Consider the following 17,222-nt stretch of genomic DNA (forward strand, 5'->3'; position numbering starts at 1 on the left):
AACCAGTCCTTAAGCATTCATTTTATATAAGACGGTTAGCCCTAATTAAGTCAGAAATAAAGACACTTTGATCCAGTAGCCTTTTTTTATGGCCTTGCTCTCTCTTTATCCCATTTTAGTTAACCATATGATATTCTGCAGCAACAAACGCTATAACTGTAATACTTAATAGTTTTAACCACCAAAATTATTCTAATTGGGAGATGATTAATTCCCATCCAGTTTGCTCTTTCCCTTCAGCGGAACCCCACTCCTCAATGTCCCCCAACCATGGAGACTTGGGGTCTCCTCGTTCACTCCCTGGGTTGCTGCTCCACTGTTCTCTTGCTGTTCAGACTGGGTTCTGCAATTCTAGCAGATTCACAGCTACCCCTCTCCCTGGGCGCGCAGTTCTTTCCCTGACCATCAAAAGGCCAACCTTTCTTTTCTCTGAGCCTTCCTTCCCTGAGCCACCTAGAAGGGGGCAGGAAAGAGGAAGTAAAAATATAAATGACACTAGACATAAGGCAACACAAAGACAATCATGTTCCTAGACACTCTCAGTATATACTAATGTAAATATGACATAAAAGGCAAATGTGAAAATGAATTATGAGAAAAATAAATAGGTGAGAAAATACATTCAAATGCTGAAGAGACTGAAGGTAAGTATCAAAGATTTAGTAAGAAAGAAAGGAAACAATGGGTATAAGGGGAAATGGAGGTGTGAGGAGCACAGACTGCAGTGAGGCTGCCCAAGTTTAAACCCCAGGTATTTTGGCAGGGGCTGGGTTGCTTTGGGGAAGTTCCTTTTAAAATTTGTAGAGTAAAATTGTTTGTTTTAATGTTTTATCAATGCTATAACACCTAAAAACTCAAGAAACAGTGAATAAATGAGCACAATTCTTTTGTGCCTCAATTCCCTTAGATTTAAAATGAAGGTTATATCAAACCAGAAGGCTGATGTAAGGATTACATAAAACAAATAAAGCATATAGAACAATGTCAGGCATCACAGAAAGCATTTAACTAGGTGAACTGCTTAAAAACATGCAGTGAGGTCTGGGGATTTAGCTCAGTGGTTCCGCCGCCTGCCTTGTAAGCCCAAGGTCCCAAGTTCGATCCCTGGTACAAAAAACAAAAAAACATGCAGTGACACGGTCAGGGATTTAGCTCAGTGGCACCAGCTTGTCTTGCAAGCACAAAGTCCTGAGTTCAATCCCCAGCAGCAAAAAAAAAAAAAAAATGTGGTGATAATAACCATAAAAATTTTTTGTTTTTGTTGTTGTTGTTTATTTGGTTGTTTGACAAGAGTCTCATTATGCAGCACAGGCTGACCTCAACTCAATATCCTCCTGTCTCAGCTTCTTAAATACTGGGATTATCTGGCTAACCGAAAGAAATTTCAACACAACCACAGAGAAATGTGCCTATCAGTTTACCATACTAAGTAAAATAATCAAAGAAAATTGAACATGACCACAAATAAGTACTCTGTTCAGTAGTTTGCTATATTACAAGCAAAATTAGCAACAACATAATTCTAAAATAATTTACTTTAAAAGGTATAGTGTTAGTAACTTTTAAAATGTGAAATTTACCAAGCTTTTTTTTTTTTGTACCAGAGATCGAACTCAGGACCTTGCACTTGCGAGGCAGGTAGCAAAACCACTGAGCTAAATCCCCAGCCCAAAATTTACCAAGCTTTTAAGCTGAGTAAATATGATCAACACTGACACAAACTGTTAGCACCTTATTTCACTAATTGTTTGAGAAAAATGAGAAGTAAAACATAATCCTTTAGGCTTACAATCAATAATCTTAAATCACAAATGGAACAAGTCAGCAGACTTTGGACACTGGAATGACAATTTTTAAAACAATAAACACCGGCCAAGTTTCTGCTCCCAACTACTCAAGTACCTTTTAATTATTTTTAACACCCCTCACTTGTCTAAATGAATGGACAATTTTGGTAGAGACACTATATATTACATAAAAACAATTTCTGCTTGATGTATCTTTTTTGCTCCAAACCAAATCCAAATACATTTCATTTTGGCAAAACAACACTTAAGAATTAAATACTCTAAATAATTACATTAGAAATTAATTCAACTTTCCACTTAATTTGCACAAACACCAATAAGAGAAATCTCTGGTTAAATGAAAGCAGACAATAAAAGGGCTTCATAAAATAAGTTACATCTAAATTTCCCACTATGTGTCTTCCACCAGCAGTGATAACTAAAGACTGAGTTAGTGTTTACAAAAACTCACTACTAAGTCATGCAAAGAATGCAGGTAGCTAGAGAAGCCAGCTCAATAATCAAACCCTTCAAGGCACTCTGGAATAAAAGGTACTATATCTTAATCAGCAGGCTCATGAACAGATAAAAGAAACTCCTTAAAAATTAAATCACATAATTAAAACCAAAGTAAACACTCAAAGTACAAAAGTCTTTTTATAATAGAGACTCTTGTCATTTTTATATGCTCTCCTGAGGGAGATGCCCCATTCTTCAGCCATCCTTACTTCCCTTCCCCCTTGAGACTAACTGTAACTGCAATAGTGAATAATGGTATAAGTTAGAGTTTATATACACTACACATGATTACTCTAGAGGAAGGAAAAAGCTGAGACCATCACTGTACACTGTTACTTAATATTAACATTAATATTAAAAGTTACCAAAGACTGTACTTGCTAAAGTCGAAAAACTAGAGTTAGCCCAAATAAATTACATTTTATGCAACACAAACTCTAAAGCCTTTGTTTGCTGTGACTACAGCAACAAAAGATAAAGGCGTTTTTTAAAATTTAACATACACTAAATAAACATCACAAATTATAAGAGATGAAGGTAACATAGGAGCAAGTCCATATCAATATAAATGAACGCAACATTTCATAACAGGATATTTCATACTTTTAAAAATACTCTCCTTATAATATTTATTAATTACAAAGAGGAACTAATAACTACACAGAGAAGTTTACTAGGTATTACCTTAAGTTATCATCAGTTATATTATAGATCACATAATATAACAATTAATAGGATGCAATGAAAAAAAATACAGTATTGCCTCTGTGACATTCCTGTCAAAGACGCATAACCTGGGCTGGGTGCCATGGCCCACGCCTGTAATTCTAGCATTTGGAAAACTGAGGGTCATGAATTCAAGGGCCGCCTGAGATATATTTAATAAGACCCTGTCAGATTGACAGAGATGCATAACCTGAATTTCGGAATTTAGAAATGAGCACAGGTCAGAAAACCTCAACCTGTGGGAAATTCTACAAAATAATCAAACCTCTAATCTTCAAAAGTGTTAAGGCCAGGAACATCAAGAAAAGACTAAGGAACTTTCTCCAGATTAGAGACTAAAGACACAGGGCAACTAAATCCCACATATGATTCTGAGCTGGATCCTTCTGCTTCTTTAGAACAAATGGTGAAATATAAATGGGACCTGAGGATAGAAACATAATTGTCCAATTTTGATAACTGTAAGATAGTTACTTATATAGGAGAATTTCCTGATTTGTAGGAAATACACACTAAAGTATTTGGAGATGATGGGGCATCATGTCAGCAATTACTCTCTAACAGTTCAAGAAAGTAAGTTATTTTTATTGTACTTAACTTTGAAATTGTTTCGGATTGGGGTTTGTTGTTGTTGTGGTTGTGGTATTGAGGATTAACAGGGCCTTTTCACTAAGCTACATCCTCAGCCCTTATTTTGTATTTTGAGACAATCTCACTAAGTTGCTCTGGCTGGGCTCTAACTTGTGATCCTCCTGTCTTGGCCTCCCTGAGTGCTGAGATTACAGGTGTGCCCCATCATGCCTGCTTGGTTTCTGCTATATAGCCCAGGCTGGCTCCAACTCAAAATCCTCCTGCCTCAGCCTCCCAAGTGCTAGGATTATAGGCATTCACCATCACAATAAGCTGTTTCAGTGTTTTTCAGGATGAAGAAAAAAACTGATGGAACACACTAAGGGCCCCAGCATCTGCCATGCCTAAATTTAACAACTTACTGTTATTAAAATATTACCAGTAAATTCTAAACCTGAAAACCAGAGTTAAAACACATTACTTCATTACATGACAAAAAGAACATGATTTTTACTGTGGATAAGTATCTTAATAAACTGAATGCTATTAAATATGCAACAGGTATATAAAATGACAAGGCTACTACAAAAATAAAACCATTATCTGATAATAAAAACCCCAAACGTCTAAAACTGTCAACACAGCAAATTTGATGACTTAGAAGATGATGCTATATAATTGGAAACATACAGATACTGTGATTTCTCAATTTTGATCTTGAATACTACACTCATGCAAGCAAATGTAAGACAGATTTATTGTTTTGTAAAATACTTAATATACTACATGTGCACATTCATTCTGAGAAATAGCTCTGAGAAAATTCTCCTAAGGTCTTCTGCTTGGGCACCATGCCCTTCTTACTCATGGACAAATAAAGCTCCCAAGAACTCAAGCACTAACACTGATAGGCAAAAGTTGTTGGGCAGACTGTATGAATAGGGCTGAGAAATTCCCTTAGAGAGAAACAGAGATGTAGCTCAGTAGGAGAATGCTTGCCTGGCATACATGATACCCTGTGTTCAATTCTCAGCACCTCCAAGGTATAAAAACCTTCCCCTACAGGGCTGCAAATCAGGAACTCTGCAGACAGCTGGAATAGTGAAGAGTTTGGCCAATGTTAGAGGCATCAATGGTAGAGGATGCTGATAAAAACACTGAAAGCTACCATTTCTGTTATAAAGTTCCCCACCTGTCCTTTTATAACAAGAACAACTATTCCATAACTAGAATCAAACAAAGAATATTATGGTAGCCCTGTGATTTGAACCTTTCCCTGCCCTACTCTCTGACTCTAAAACTGCCCTATGTAATGGGCTTCCTATGCACTCTGGCTTCCCAATGGATTCAGTCACTGAATGGGGGGAGGGGGAGTATCGAGTTATCTGTTCTCCTGACATGCTCCCTAGGAGGTGCCCTCTAGCGACCCATGTCCCTGGTCTGAGGTTCTCTAAAGATGCAAGAGAAAGCTCTAAGTAAAGCCCTCTCCTGTCAAGTTGTGTGAACCTCTCCCTCCCTTTGTTCATTTGGATTTGGGGATTATAATTTCTCTTCATGGGTGGTTATTAAGGCTGCTTTTCTTTCTTAAAATCTCTGTGAAATCTATTCAACTACAGTATTTCAAGGCCAGGGGAGGGATGGGAAATTCAAATAAGTCAATTTTACTACTTTAATAATTTTAATTAAATAGTTTGGCTTGAGAAAGATATTGACCTTAACTCTTAATTGTTTGACTAAGATTTGCCAATTCTCTGAGTACTCTTTTGTTTTTTAAATATCAGTACACTTTTTACAGGTATCAAGATACACACAGACATCCAGGAATATCTGTTTTCTTACCAGTAGGTCTTATTGGGGACTTTCCTGGCTCTTATCAAGGCTGATCTGATCAATGAATCAATTAAACACAGTGACCACCTAGATAGCAGAGTTCAAAGAAAAGTGAAACAATTTCTTTTCTTTTTCTTTTTTTGGATACCAGGGATCAAACTCAGGACCTTGCACTTGCAAGTCTGGTGCAGTACTACTGTGCTATATCCCTAGCCTGTGTGAAACAATTTCTAAAGAACAAATAAGCAATAAAAAACAAGAGGAAAGATTCATTCTTCCATGTGATTTTTTCTGGAGATGTCAAAGCAAGCCTATAAATTCATAATAATACAAACTCTTCAACAACATAACTCTAAAATATTTAAGACTTCAAAGGAGCTTTCCCTTCTTACTGATTTAACATGATCTACTTTAACAAAAGTAGGCCAACAAGTCCTGTGGAGACATTCATAAGTCAAATCACACCTATACACTATCCCAGAGTTCAAATTTTAGGCATAAAATATATCAATGTTCAACTAGAATATCACAAAGTACAGAATGATGTATTTTGTTCATTTCCAAATAATAAACTCAGAAAGAAAATCGAAAAAGAAAAGAATAATAATAAACTCAGAAAGATGCAGAATAGGAGAAAAAGCATGAGTGGATACATGGAGACCTGGGTTCAAGCCTAAGGCAAGTTAAGTCCCTTTCTGCATAATTGGGAAAACATAATGCCAATTTCTGAAGTACCTGTTGAGGTAATAACCCCAAGTCCAGTACATTAGGATCATCTGAGAACTTGTTAGAAACATATGTTGTTGGTATTACCACAAACTACTGAATAAGAACTCAGGCTGGGCCCCAGGCACCTGTTTTAACAGGCCATCCAGGTTTTCTGATGCATGCTCTAGTTTAAGAAGCACCCTACCTCACAAAAGGGCAGTGTTTTTTTAATACTTAAGATTCTAATCCTTTCCTTTTCAGATATGCACTAGAATTTAACACTTAACTGGAGATAATTAAACATAAGTGGTCCTACATGACTTCCCATTGGTTAGGCTAACACCTCGCAATAAATTAGTGCTCACTCTAATAGTCTGATTGGGTTTTATGAATTATATTCCATTAAAATATTATCAAACTTTATCTCAGGTAATACTTATCCTGAGATTCCTCATAATTTCACCCTGCAACAAGGAGAAAAACTGTATGATTTAATATAGAGAAAACTATGGTATTTAAAGATATGTAAATATCTTATAACTAAGGACTCCAATTAATGAAGTTCTACCCACAACAAGAATAATGAAAAAGAAAAAGGGACAAGCTTTACAGTTAATTAACTACTTGGGTTATTTCCTCCTTTCCTTCAAGCCTTTGTTCAAATACCAACAAAGCGTGCCCTGACCACCAAATCTAAAATACTGCAACCCACCCTTCTCACATTCCCTCGTACCCCCTTGCCCTGCTCTACTTTTTCATTTTTCTACAACTACCAGTTAATATATTAATATTAACACTAGTAAGTATATTATGTATTATATATTATCTCTATCATTACAATGTAAGCTTTGTGGGGACACAGAGCTTTCTTTTATTCATGGTTATATCCTGAATACCTGTAACAGTACTTAAGACAAAGAGGTCATTCAATTCCTGACAGTCGCCTCAATAAAAAGTTGTGGGATGAATGGCTGGGTAATGTTTAAGATGTGTTTATTATATGGTTTATTATAATAAAGTTTTATCTACAAATGAATTATCTATTCTTACGCAACATGTATGACTTTTATTTACAGGCAATATGAATTTATCTGCTTTATTCACCTTAAGTATCTGAAAATTTAATGAAAACAACTGAGTTAAGATCAAAGTTAATTACTGTTCAATAAGATGAAACATCTATCTCACAACAGTCATAGATAATCCTGTCCACATATAGAATTCAAAGAAATGGCAACTTGAATTTGGATTGCAAAAGAACCAGAAAGTAGAACTTCTCTTCCCAATTAACAATCCAGATGACAATATACAATTCATAAACAAGACACTCATCAACAGTTTTCTGAAACAACTCAAGTTTGTTTCTTCCAGCATATGGCCAACCAAAACAGGCCTTTGTTGATGTTTTTGACAAATTTTCCACAATGAATAATCATGCTCAGATACTTTCTTTTGTCTTTACCTATGGATGGAGTTCCTGGCACATTCTATCCAAAGGCACATACCACATGATGCTCCAGAAAAAGAACTGAATTTTTTCTATTCTGATCACCTTCAACTCCTTCCTATTTTAAATGTTCAAATGCTTCCATCTGCAAAGTTCAGCCAATTTCACAAACTATCTGGCAAAACAACAAAATACAAAAAGACCCAGGACCTTAGCAGAGAAAGGGATGAAGGTTAAAGCTATGTTTGAAAGATTCCTTCCTCTCCTCTACTAGGTTCAAAGTTTTTCTTTAACCTATCAATTCATTATGAAAGCAACATAGCACGGTGGTTCAAAAACATGGATTCTGAAGTCAGACACCTATTTCCTTCCTCTATTCTCTTTTCTGTTTTGGTCTCCTCCCTATAAAAATAAACAGCAGAACCTTCCTCATTATTTGCTTGTGAAAACTAAACAGACCAATATGTGTGCAGAGCACAATGACTGATGCTTGATAATTACCTTTAATTATTAGGGCCTCTAACTATTATCTTTCAAGTTTCACAAATCTGGCATTTACTTTTAATAATGTTCTTTCACAAAATCCACTGTCACTAACAAATTTTAGATTTATGAAAGAATCACAAGTTATAACCTGCTTTATAAACTGGGCTCACATAGAAAACTAGTAAGAAAAATGGTCAGTGCATGGGAAGCTCTACAACCTTTCAAAAGAAAAATGACAAATGTCAACATCCAACAACAAGAAATTAGGAACCCATTAACATATCTTGAGTAGAAAGATGACACAGTAAAAGTGCACCTCCAGAACATTACTTTTATAGAGCAATTTAGATAAAAGCCTAGAAACAAAAACTACTAAGAAATTTACACAGCAGCAATCAGGCAATAGAGGTTTAGATTAGAAGAAAAAATTGGAAGGATGGGCCAGTGATTTAGCTCAGTGGTTCCGCCTCCTGGCTCACAAGCACAAGGTCCTGAGTTCGATCCCCAATACCAAAAAAAAAAAAAAAATTGGAAGGAAAGTGGTAGATGGGTCATATGCAAAGTCTGAGACTGAGGAGGAGAAATACCACTGGCGATGAAAAGGGACTCCTATACTTTCTAAAGGATGAATAGATGATTTTACATTTCTATAAAACAAAATTAAAAATATACAAAATAGAGACTTATCTGAGCCAAAAGCTTAAAATATTTTAGCCCTTTAAATAAAAAGTTTGCTGATAATGTTCCAAAGCACTATCAAAGCAGATTTCAAAATAAGCTGGACCTGATGGATAAGATATAAACAGGCTGGGGGCTGCAAAGCATACGGCCCATGACTTAACTTTATTCCTTAGTCTGTTGCTTTAAGAGAGAAGTTGTTCCCTAACCATCGATTTAATCCTTAATGTCATTATATGAAAGTATTGATACCAATTAAAAACTAATCCTCCCCAGCACTAACACCAGGCCTACAGAGTCTGTTTTAATCATTTAAATAACAACAGTAGTTCCTATAAGTCCTTCCTTTTTTGTCAACAAAATTTACAAATGTGATCTAAGTGATTTGTTTTAAAAACCTAGCTCTTTAAATTGTTAATTATAGATTACAAGTAATGATTAAACTCTACAAAAAGAAAAAAAGCTTATGGAATGAAAAACTCATTCTCTCAATCTCCAAAATCATGGACTAGCTCACTGACATAAGTCACTATACATGTGGCAATATCAGAAAACCAAATCTGTATCATGCAAGTTTGAGGACAAAAAGGAAATTAAGACTCAAATGGTAGGTAAATGGACCCAAGTTTGGGAAACATTTAACTGGCCCAAACACAGCAGGTAGAGCAGAGAATGACCAATATAGTTCTGGAATAGAGTACTGTATAGACTTTGGAGTTAGAAAAATGTGCTTGAATCTTCACTGTTTCTCCCTGTGTGAACATAGCCAAGACATCAACTTATTTGTCTCTAAAACAGATAAAACTACCAATGAAATCATACATCTATAGGATCTGGCATAGAGTCAGCTACATAGCAAGTATTCAATAACTGTTAATGTTATATATAAGGTCTATATTCAGTAAATACAGTATTCAGAACAAAGAAATGGTCAAAGGAAAATTCAACTTGATGACTTTGCTTTTAACTGCATAACTCTTAGAACATAAAACTATAGTACTGTACTCTACAATCAGCAAAAATTACAGTACTGTATAGGCAAGGTTTACTGTGCAAAAAGACAATGAGGCTCTATAAACAAAATGCACAGAACTGTAGCAAAAAAAAAATGGACAGGTAGTAAGTCCAAACAGTTGTTAACCAGTAGATCATTAAACGACGAATATCTGTACTGGTTATGGCCCGGTGTGGTAATGCACATCAGTAATCCCAGCACTTGGGAGCCTGAGGCAGGAGGATCACTGAGAGTTCAAGGCTAGCCTGGGCTCCATAGAGAGTTCAAGGCCAGCCTGGACTATATACCGAGACCATGCTTTTAAAAAAAAATCCACAAAGTAAATACAAGTTATGATTATTATGGAAGAACTGAAGAGTAAGCTACAGGAGATTGTCTGGACAAATGACCAGTCAATGTCAGGGATGAACAATGGTAAATTAACAGTACATCAAGTTCCATCACCAGGTAAATCTGGCAATTAGAATGAGATGGTTCAAATAAAAGGTGATATAAAGGTAAATCAGCAACAGGTGGTAAAAACCCAGCCTCGATGATTTATTCATTAGTTAGAAGGAACTAGAATCACACTAGTTTTTCAGAACTGACTTTTCTATGCAAACATCTAGGTGACTTGCCAATTATGACAACTCTTGCAACTACAGAACACTCAATAAGCCTTATATAGTACAGATTTTCTAATGAAACTATATGCTCTCATCATTATTCGGTATTACAGATTTTATTCTTAATTGCAAAGTAATTTCAATGTATGCTATTTACAAAGCATCCAATGTAGGGGAAACCCCTATTCTCAAAAGAGAAGGGAAAAAGGAAATGAATTTTAAAAGAAACTTTTATTGGGGCTGAATTATTTATTTATATATATTTCAATCAAACTCAGCTTGATTGTAAAAGGGAAACAAGTTTTTAGATCTTATTTATCAATGGGTACTCCTTTACATCAAGTTTAGGGAAACATAGTTCAAGAAGTTATCAGAATAGATTGCTTAAAAAGTGGTAAAAATAGAAAATGAAAAGTAGAAGAAAGCAAGAGCCAAGTGTTAATTTAGTCAGAAAAGGGTAACAAAATCAAATTTTACTGTAGGAAAAAGTGACGTCATTCAAAACGCATTAAAAATCATTTATCCTAAAAGGACATCAGCAATAAAATCAACTGTTTCACATCAGTGTCCACAGAGCACAACTGTGACAGCAAATTACAATTTGACACTGAAAAATAATCATTAGAGACTCAGTAAGTCACTGCCTTCAGGATTCAGTATTTTGAAAATTGGAAAACTCTCCAAGTCTAGAAATAAAGCTTAGTCAGTATCTTACACTGTTCTCCCCTGGAAGTTAGCTTCCTCTTTCCTCTTTAGCACTCACAGGAAAGGGTAGTTTGTAGCAGAAAGAGGAGTTTGAGTCAATCTGTCCAACTAGAAAAAGTATGCTTAAACAGAACAAAATCTCCTTGGTTGTAGAATTCCAAGTTGAATATAACCAGAAAAGGCAGTTATTTTTATAACTTCCTTATTAAGAAAGAAAAAAAAAAGTCTCACTTTAGGAAAAAGTAATGCGCTCGTTAATTAGCAGAGTTATAAAACAAAAAACTGAGTACTAATCCAAGTCACCTAAGGTTGCCTTCCCTTAAAATTCAACCATCAATCACACAGATGGATGCCTAACCCTTCAATGGTAGTATCTGTCATTAGTAACTAACCATTTCAATAAGGAGTGCTATTTTAAAGACCAAAGTCTTCAGTCATTTCAGAAGTTCCTTACTGCTGTTAAAAATCCCGCCTAAAAAAGAGTTCCAATGAAATGAAGATGTACTAACTCTTTACTAACAGCATCTCATGTTTAGCTAATAAATCTGGAATATTTGTCTAAATATCATGGAAAAACAGCAAGAACATTCAATAATGAAGCAAAAGAACTGTCATTTGAGAGCAGAAAATTACACTTCCCTTTGCAGCTTAAATAAGGTCAAGAGCAAAGCAACCATATGGTAGAAGCAAGGAGAGCCAAGCAAAACCACAAGGAAGCATGGTGGGAAACTTCATTTGGGGTTGAAGGTAATTACTAATACTTTAATATTTTTAAATTGCATTCATATAAGCATAACAGGATAGGATGGAAATTCTACATAACATTTCAAGAAAAAAACACGTGGCTTCATAGTGGTGTTGAGTTAGTAGGCCTGCCTCCACTTCTGCTACCCAACCCTCTCCAAGTACAGAAGGAGGTCTCATTACTAATACTTTACTTGTAAGTAAAAACTAGGTATGTGAACAAATTTTATTTTCAAGCAAATCCAATCATCCCACAACATTCAAAAGAACTACAAACCAACCAATAATTATTAAGCACTTACTGGGGCAACAATGAAAGCATGCCTGTCTTTGCTTGCTTTAGGAACTGCTAAAAAGAGCCTCTCAAAAGCTCTTAAATCCAAGCTCCTGCCATATCTTTTCCCAACGCCTCCAGTCAGCACCCCAAAAACAAAGCCAATTTTCCTCCCTGCAAAATTCGCTGCCTGTCCCATTTCTGCAGTAGTAAACATCACTCCTTTTAAATACTCCCTCCCTCTTTGCCATCCATATCCAGTTCATTACAGTACTTCATTCTGCAGAATCTTCCCAGCATGTCTTGCATCCACCCCTTCTTCCCTTCTGTCCCCATGTACCCAGGCTCAGGTTCTTGATGTTGCCTCCCTGTGCTTCCCTCAACTACAGCAAAAGCCTCTTAACTACTCTTCCTGTGTCCAGTTTCTCCCCATTACAAACCACCATAGTATATATGACACCACCAGGAGTTTGTGTGTACATTCTTGTCTCACTTAAAAGTCTAACTTTTTGGGAATATTTTAAATCCATATACCTGTCAACAACAGTATCTTGGCTTTCTTAAACTTGTGGATTATGTGTTATTTCACACTTTTCCTTAGCCTTTGGGTCATCATTATTGTAAGGGTACATAAGAATATAATGATAATTATAAAAATATCCATAAACACAACTGATATCTCAGACTGACTGGCTCCTACCTTATAACTGCCACTTCTAATATACTGAAAGTAATTATACTTAAATTCTGTGCTTGAGCTGCTTAAAGGTCTTTTTTGCTAGCTTCTTGAATTAAGGTTCTGTTTGCAATTTACAATAGTGCCTGACAACCAAGCAAATACCAAACAGATAGGGTGTACCTATATTTAACTTTATTTACAAAGTCTTGCCTTTGATACAATCTATATTTCCTGTATTCTTAACTACCAGTCCATCCTTAAAGCTTATAAAATCACTAGTCTCATACATAATTTTTTTAAATTAGCTGGTAAGTGTACTTACAAACAAAATTTCAACCACAATAAATAATAGATGGAGCCCATTGAAATTGTTACTATAAAAAGCATCAAAGATTTGTACGTTTAGTTTTCTTATATTTATTTATATGTCTACACATACATATTCATACATACATATATGGAAGACTGGCTTCAAGTGAAGCTTGAACTATTCACCTTCATCAGCCAGAACTTTCCTCCTTGTCCCCTTCTATCCACCCTTCATTATTCTCTTTGTACTGTCTCACTCAAATGAGAGATACCATATGGTATTTAAGCTTGTGTGTCTGGTTTATTTCACTCAATATTGTATTTTCCAGATGCATCCATTTTCAACAAATGTCTCAAATCTGTCATTCTTTATAGCCACGTAGTATTCCATTATATACAGATACCATATGTTTTTTATCCAATCATCTGTTGATGAGTATATAGGCTGTTTCTAGGATTTAGCTATTATGAGTTGTGCTGCTGTAAACACTGGTATGCATGCATTGCTGTAGTATAATGTCTTAAACTCTTTGGGGAAGATAACTAGCAGGGGGATCACTGTGTCATATGGAATTTCTAATTTCAATTCTTTGAGAAATCTCCATCTGATTTCCATAATGGTTGTACTAGTTTACATTCCCACCGACAATAAAGTAGGTAATAATCTACCAACTAAAAAAAGCCCAGGACCAGATGGATTCATACTTAATCTACAAAATCTTTAAGGACATAATATCACCAATACTCCTCAAGCTTTTTAAAAGAAATTGAAAGGGATGGTGTGCTCCCAAACTCATTTACGGAAGCCAGTATCATTCTGATCTCAAAACTGGATAAAGACCCAACTAAACAAGAAAGCTATAGGCCAATCTCCTTAGTAAACATAGATGCAAAAATCCTCAACAAGATTTTAGCAAATAGAATGCAGCACATTATCTTCTGCTTTATAAATAACATACTTAAATTGATGTTTAACTGCGAAATTTGTTGCAAGAAAAAAGACAAAAGTAAACCTCATGGTACTAATAAACCTAAAAATGAGACACAAAGAGATTTCTAACTTAACCAAGGTTACAGAACTGGGAAATAATATAGCCAAGGCAGTCTGATTCCATGGACTTAACTCTCAACTAAAAATAAGTGATAGTAAGGATTATGATTTTAAAATGAAGACAGCGGTGATCACAATAAATAGCAACCATGAGCTTGATGGTTTGATTCACAAAATTCATAAATGACAAGCATTACACTCATCAGCCCCCCTTGGATAGATCTTGAAGAAACAGAATAAAGTGTTTATCTTTTTAATTATGAGTCACTCTTTGGACACTGAGGAACACTTTGAAAACTCACTTTTCCCTTTAAGCATTAGCTATAATAGGTACGTACATTTAGAATGCTTCTCTCTCTGGCATCAGTGGTGCAGAATGGACAAGAGATTAGGAGATCACATTGGAGGCTACTGCTACCTAGTTAAGTGTGCTATGGAACAAGAAATTAATAATGGCCAGAGCTAAGGAGAGTAAGGTGATAGTCGAAGAGAGTGATAAGAAATACATTTAGAGGCCGGGGATTTAGCTCAGTGGTTCCGCCGCCTGCCTCACAAGCACAAGGTCATGAGATGGATCCGCGGTACCAAAACGAAAGAAAGAAATAATTTATAAGTTTTCACCTCCCTATATTTACCTGTTATTATTACCTATCAGTTATAATAGTTACTGATTAAGCACTTATAGTAATCAAGACCTTCGCTACACCAGAAAATATCAGAATATAATTCACTTCAGGGCCTAACTTATCTAGCATCTCAGACTCCAGACTTACGACTATTCCCTTGCATGGCCCATTTCTACCATATCAAACTATAGCACGGTTTCTTCATCTCCAAAATGAAACTGTCAGACAGTGTATCTTTCTTTCTTACCTGGGCCCCAAATCTAGCATGATAGGTAAGGACCCAAGGAAAACAACATGCCAAAATCTTGTCAAAACAGTCCAGTGGACAGCTGATGGAGAGGGCCTATGACATTCAGAAAATTAGTTTTAAGTTAGGCTCTTCCTGCCTCTAAGAGGCTTTGTTCTGTCTAACCATGTTTCTCCCATGCACAATTTAAGTCTACACTATTGCCATTATTCTTTTCTCACTCCTCATTAATAACATCTACAGATGTTGCTAATTTACAACAGTATTAAAATTTACAATCAAGAGGCCAGGGATGTAGATGTAGAGCACTTGCCTAGCATGCCTGAAGTCCTGGGTTTGATTCCTAGGACAACCAAAGAAAAAAATTACAATCGAGGTAGGTCAATCTTGCACAGCAACATCATACCATGTGGCTAGTTGCACAAGCCACAGTATAGACAAAGTTAAAAACCAGCACCACTTTCTCTATTTCACTCCCAACATACTGCTGCTTTTGCTTGAACTAACAAACTGCTTCTTCCTCTACAAACAGTATTTTCTCTTTTCCCTGATTCTAAGTATAATTTGTAAATTATAAATGTTTAAATGCTGAGGACATTATAATTTAAAACAACACAACAGAGGAACATAGCTGGAATCTTAACATTGCTTCAGTTTGGCACAAACTTGCCCTGTCCTCTAATGATGATTTTTAAAAATCTTAAACGGTTCTTTATCTGCTGACTGTGACATCAACATTGACAGCCACTGCATTGTAATCGTTTTGGAGAGAAGCACTGCACATCTCTAAGCTGCTATCACATGCATTCTCAACTCCCTTCCTACCATCTAAACACTGTATTTAGTGAACAATATAAACAATACATCAATTAGATTCCTTTAAAAAATGAAAGTCAAACAGAAAAACATACCAATTATCTGTTTTTCTATGTTTTACAACATAATTTTGGAGCTATGATTTGTTTGCCTTAAAAGTTACAATAATGCACTTTCAAATTATTCTCCCTCCTATATTTTTATCATATTAATCTTTGATCCATATGCATATATATGTGTGTGTATTTATTATGACTTCATGACTCATTTTTCCCTGAACAGATCATGCTTCAATTTCTCAATTATAGCAACTATGTCAAAAAAGAAACCACAATTACTAAATTTCAAAAAGGGTTCCTGTAATCTTCTGTTGATTTAGGTGTCAGTGAAAGTCAGCTTGTGGTGTGTTCCAATTCACTCTCAAAACATCCAATTAGTACTAAATGAAACAACAGGAAAATAGCAATCCAACAATGTTAACAAATTAGCAAACTATCTGCCATTTTGCAAATTAAATGAGATTTTTCTTGGTGACAATTCTCTCATTTCATCAGAACACAAACAAATCTTTGGCTTTCACAGTTTCTGAATTTGTACCACTCACTTAAAGCAAGTTAGCCCGCATTGAAACTAAGGCCACAAACCTGCCAGAAGTTACCATAGTATAACCAATTTCAGTAAAGTAAGAATTCTGTACATGTTTTCTTCCCTAGAATTTTCCTTCATGGTGAGAAAAATACTACAAATTTTTGCATTCCTCTGTTCTTCTCAACAGGATAATAATGCTTTAACACTAGGTTACCCAACTTTGGCACTATTAAAAATTTGGGGTCAAATAATGTTTTCTGGAGAAGCTATCTTGTGGATTGTCTAGGATGTTTTACTGTCCAATGACAACAGAAGCCAAGAGAGATCCCTCTACTTTTGACAACAAACTGTCTCCAGTATAGTCACATGTACCACTGGGAGGGAAAATCACCCTAGGTGAGAACCACTGCTTTAGAGATATCCCACAGTCCATCTGCTTCTATACAAAGGAAGAGGAAAGTGGACTCAAAGAATTAAGATAACTTCAAAATTCTTTCTGTTGTCTTAAATGTTAAAGATGAACAACCTTGAAGACCATGAGCCTGGAGTCACCAGTACACCCCTCTTTGCTGAGGTCTTCACATTTTCAGGCCCTTGAATGAGAGACCAGGCCAAAACTGAAAGAACATGTGTTTCCTAAGACAACTGTAAAAATTCTTTTAAAATTTCCATTATGGAGACCACTATATCCCTAACAGTTATTCATTTCATCCTGCATGAATGATGATGTATTAAGACATAAGTGACTAGGTTGTATTCCAAACATAAACTGGTAGCTGCCTTAAGAGGAAAAAACATGTCAAGAAGAAAGG

The 17,222-nt window shown here is 35.7% G+C and overlaps 1 protein-coding gene across 2 annotated transcripts in view; it reads right to left on the minus strand.

Annotated features, from left to right (window-relative positions):
• Positions 1-17,222, minus strand: part of Phlpp1 (PH domain and leucine rich repeat protein phosphatase 1) — a 232,899-nt gene that overhangs the window by 147,567 nt on the left and 68,110 nt on the right. The window lies entirely within an intron of this gene.

This window comes from Heterocephalus glaber, unplaced genomic scaffold (genome assembly GCF_053883595.1).
Source record: "Heterocephalus glaber isolate CG9 unplaced genomic scaffold, H.glaber_assembly_v1.0 deba00000331, whole genome shotgun sequence".
Lineage (NCBI taxonomy): Eukaryota > Metazoa > Chordata > Mammalia > Rodentia > Bathyergidae > Heterocephalus > Heterocephalus glaber.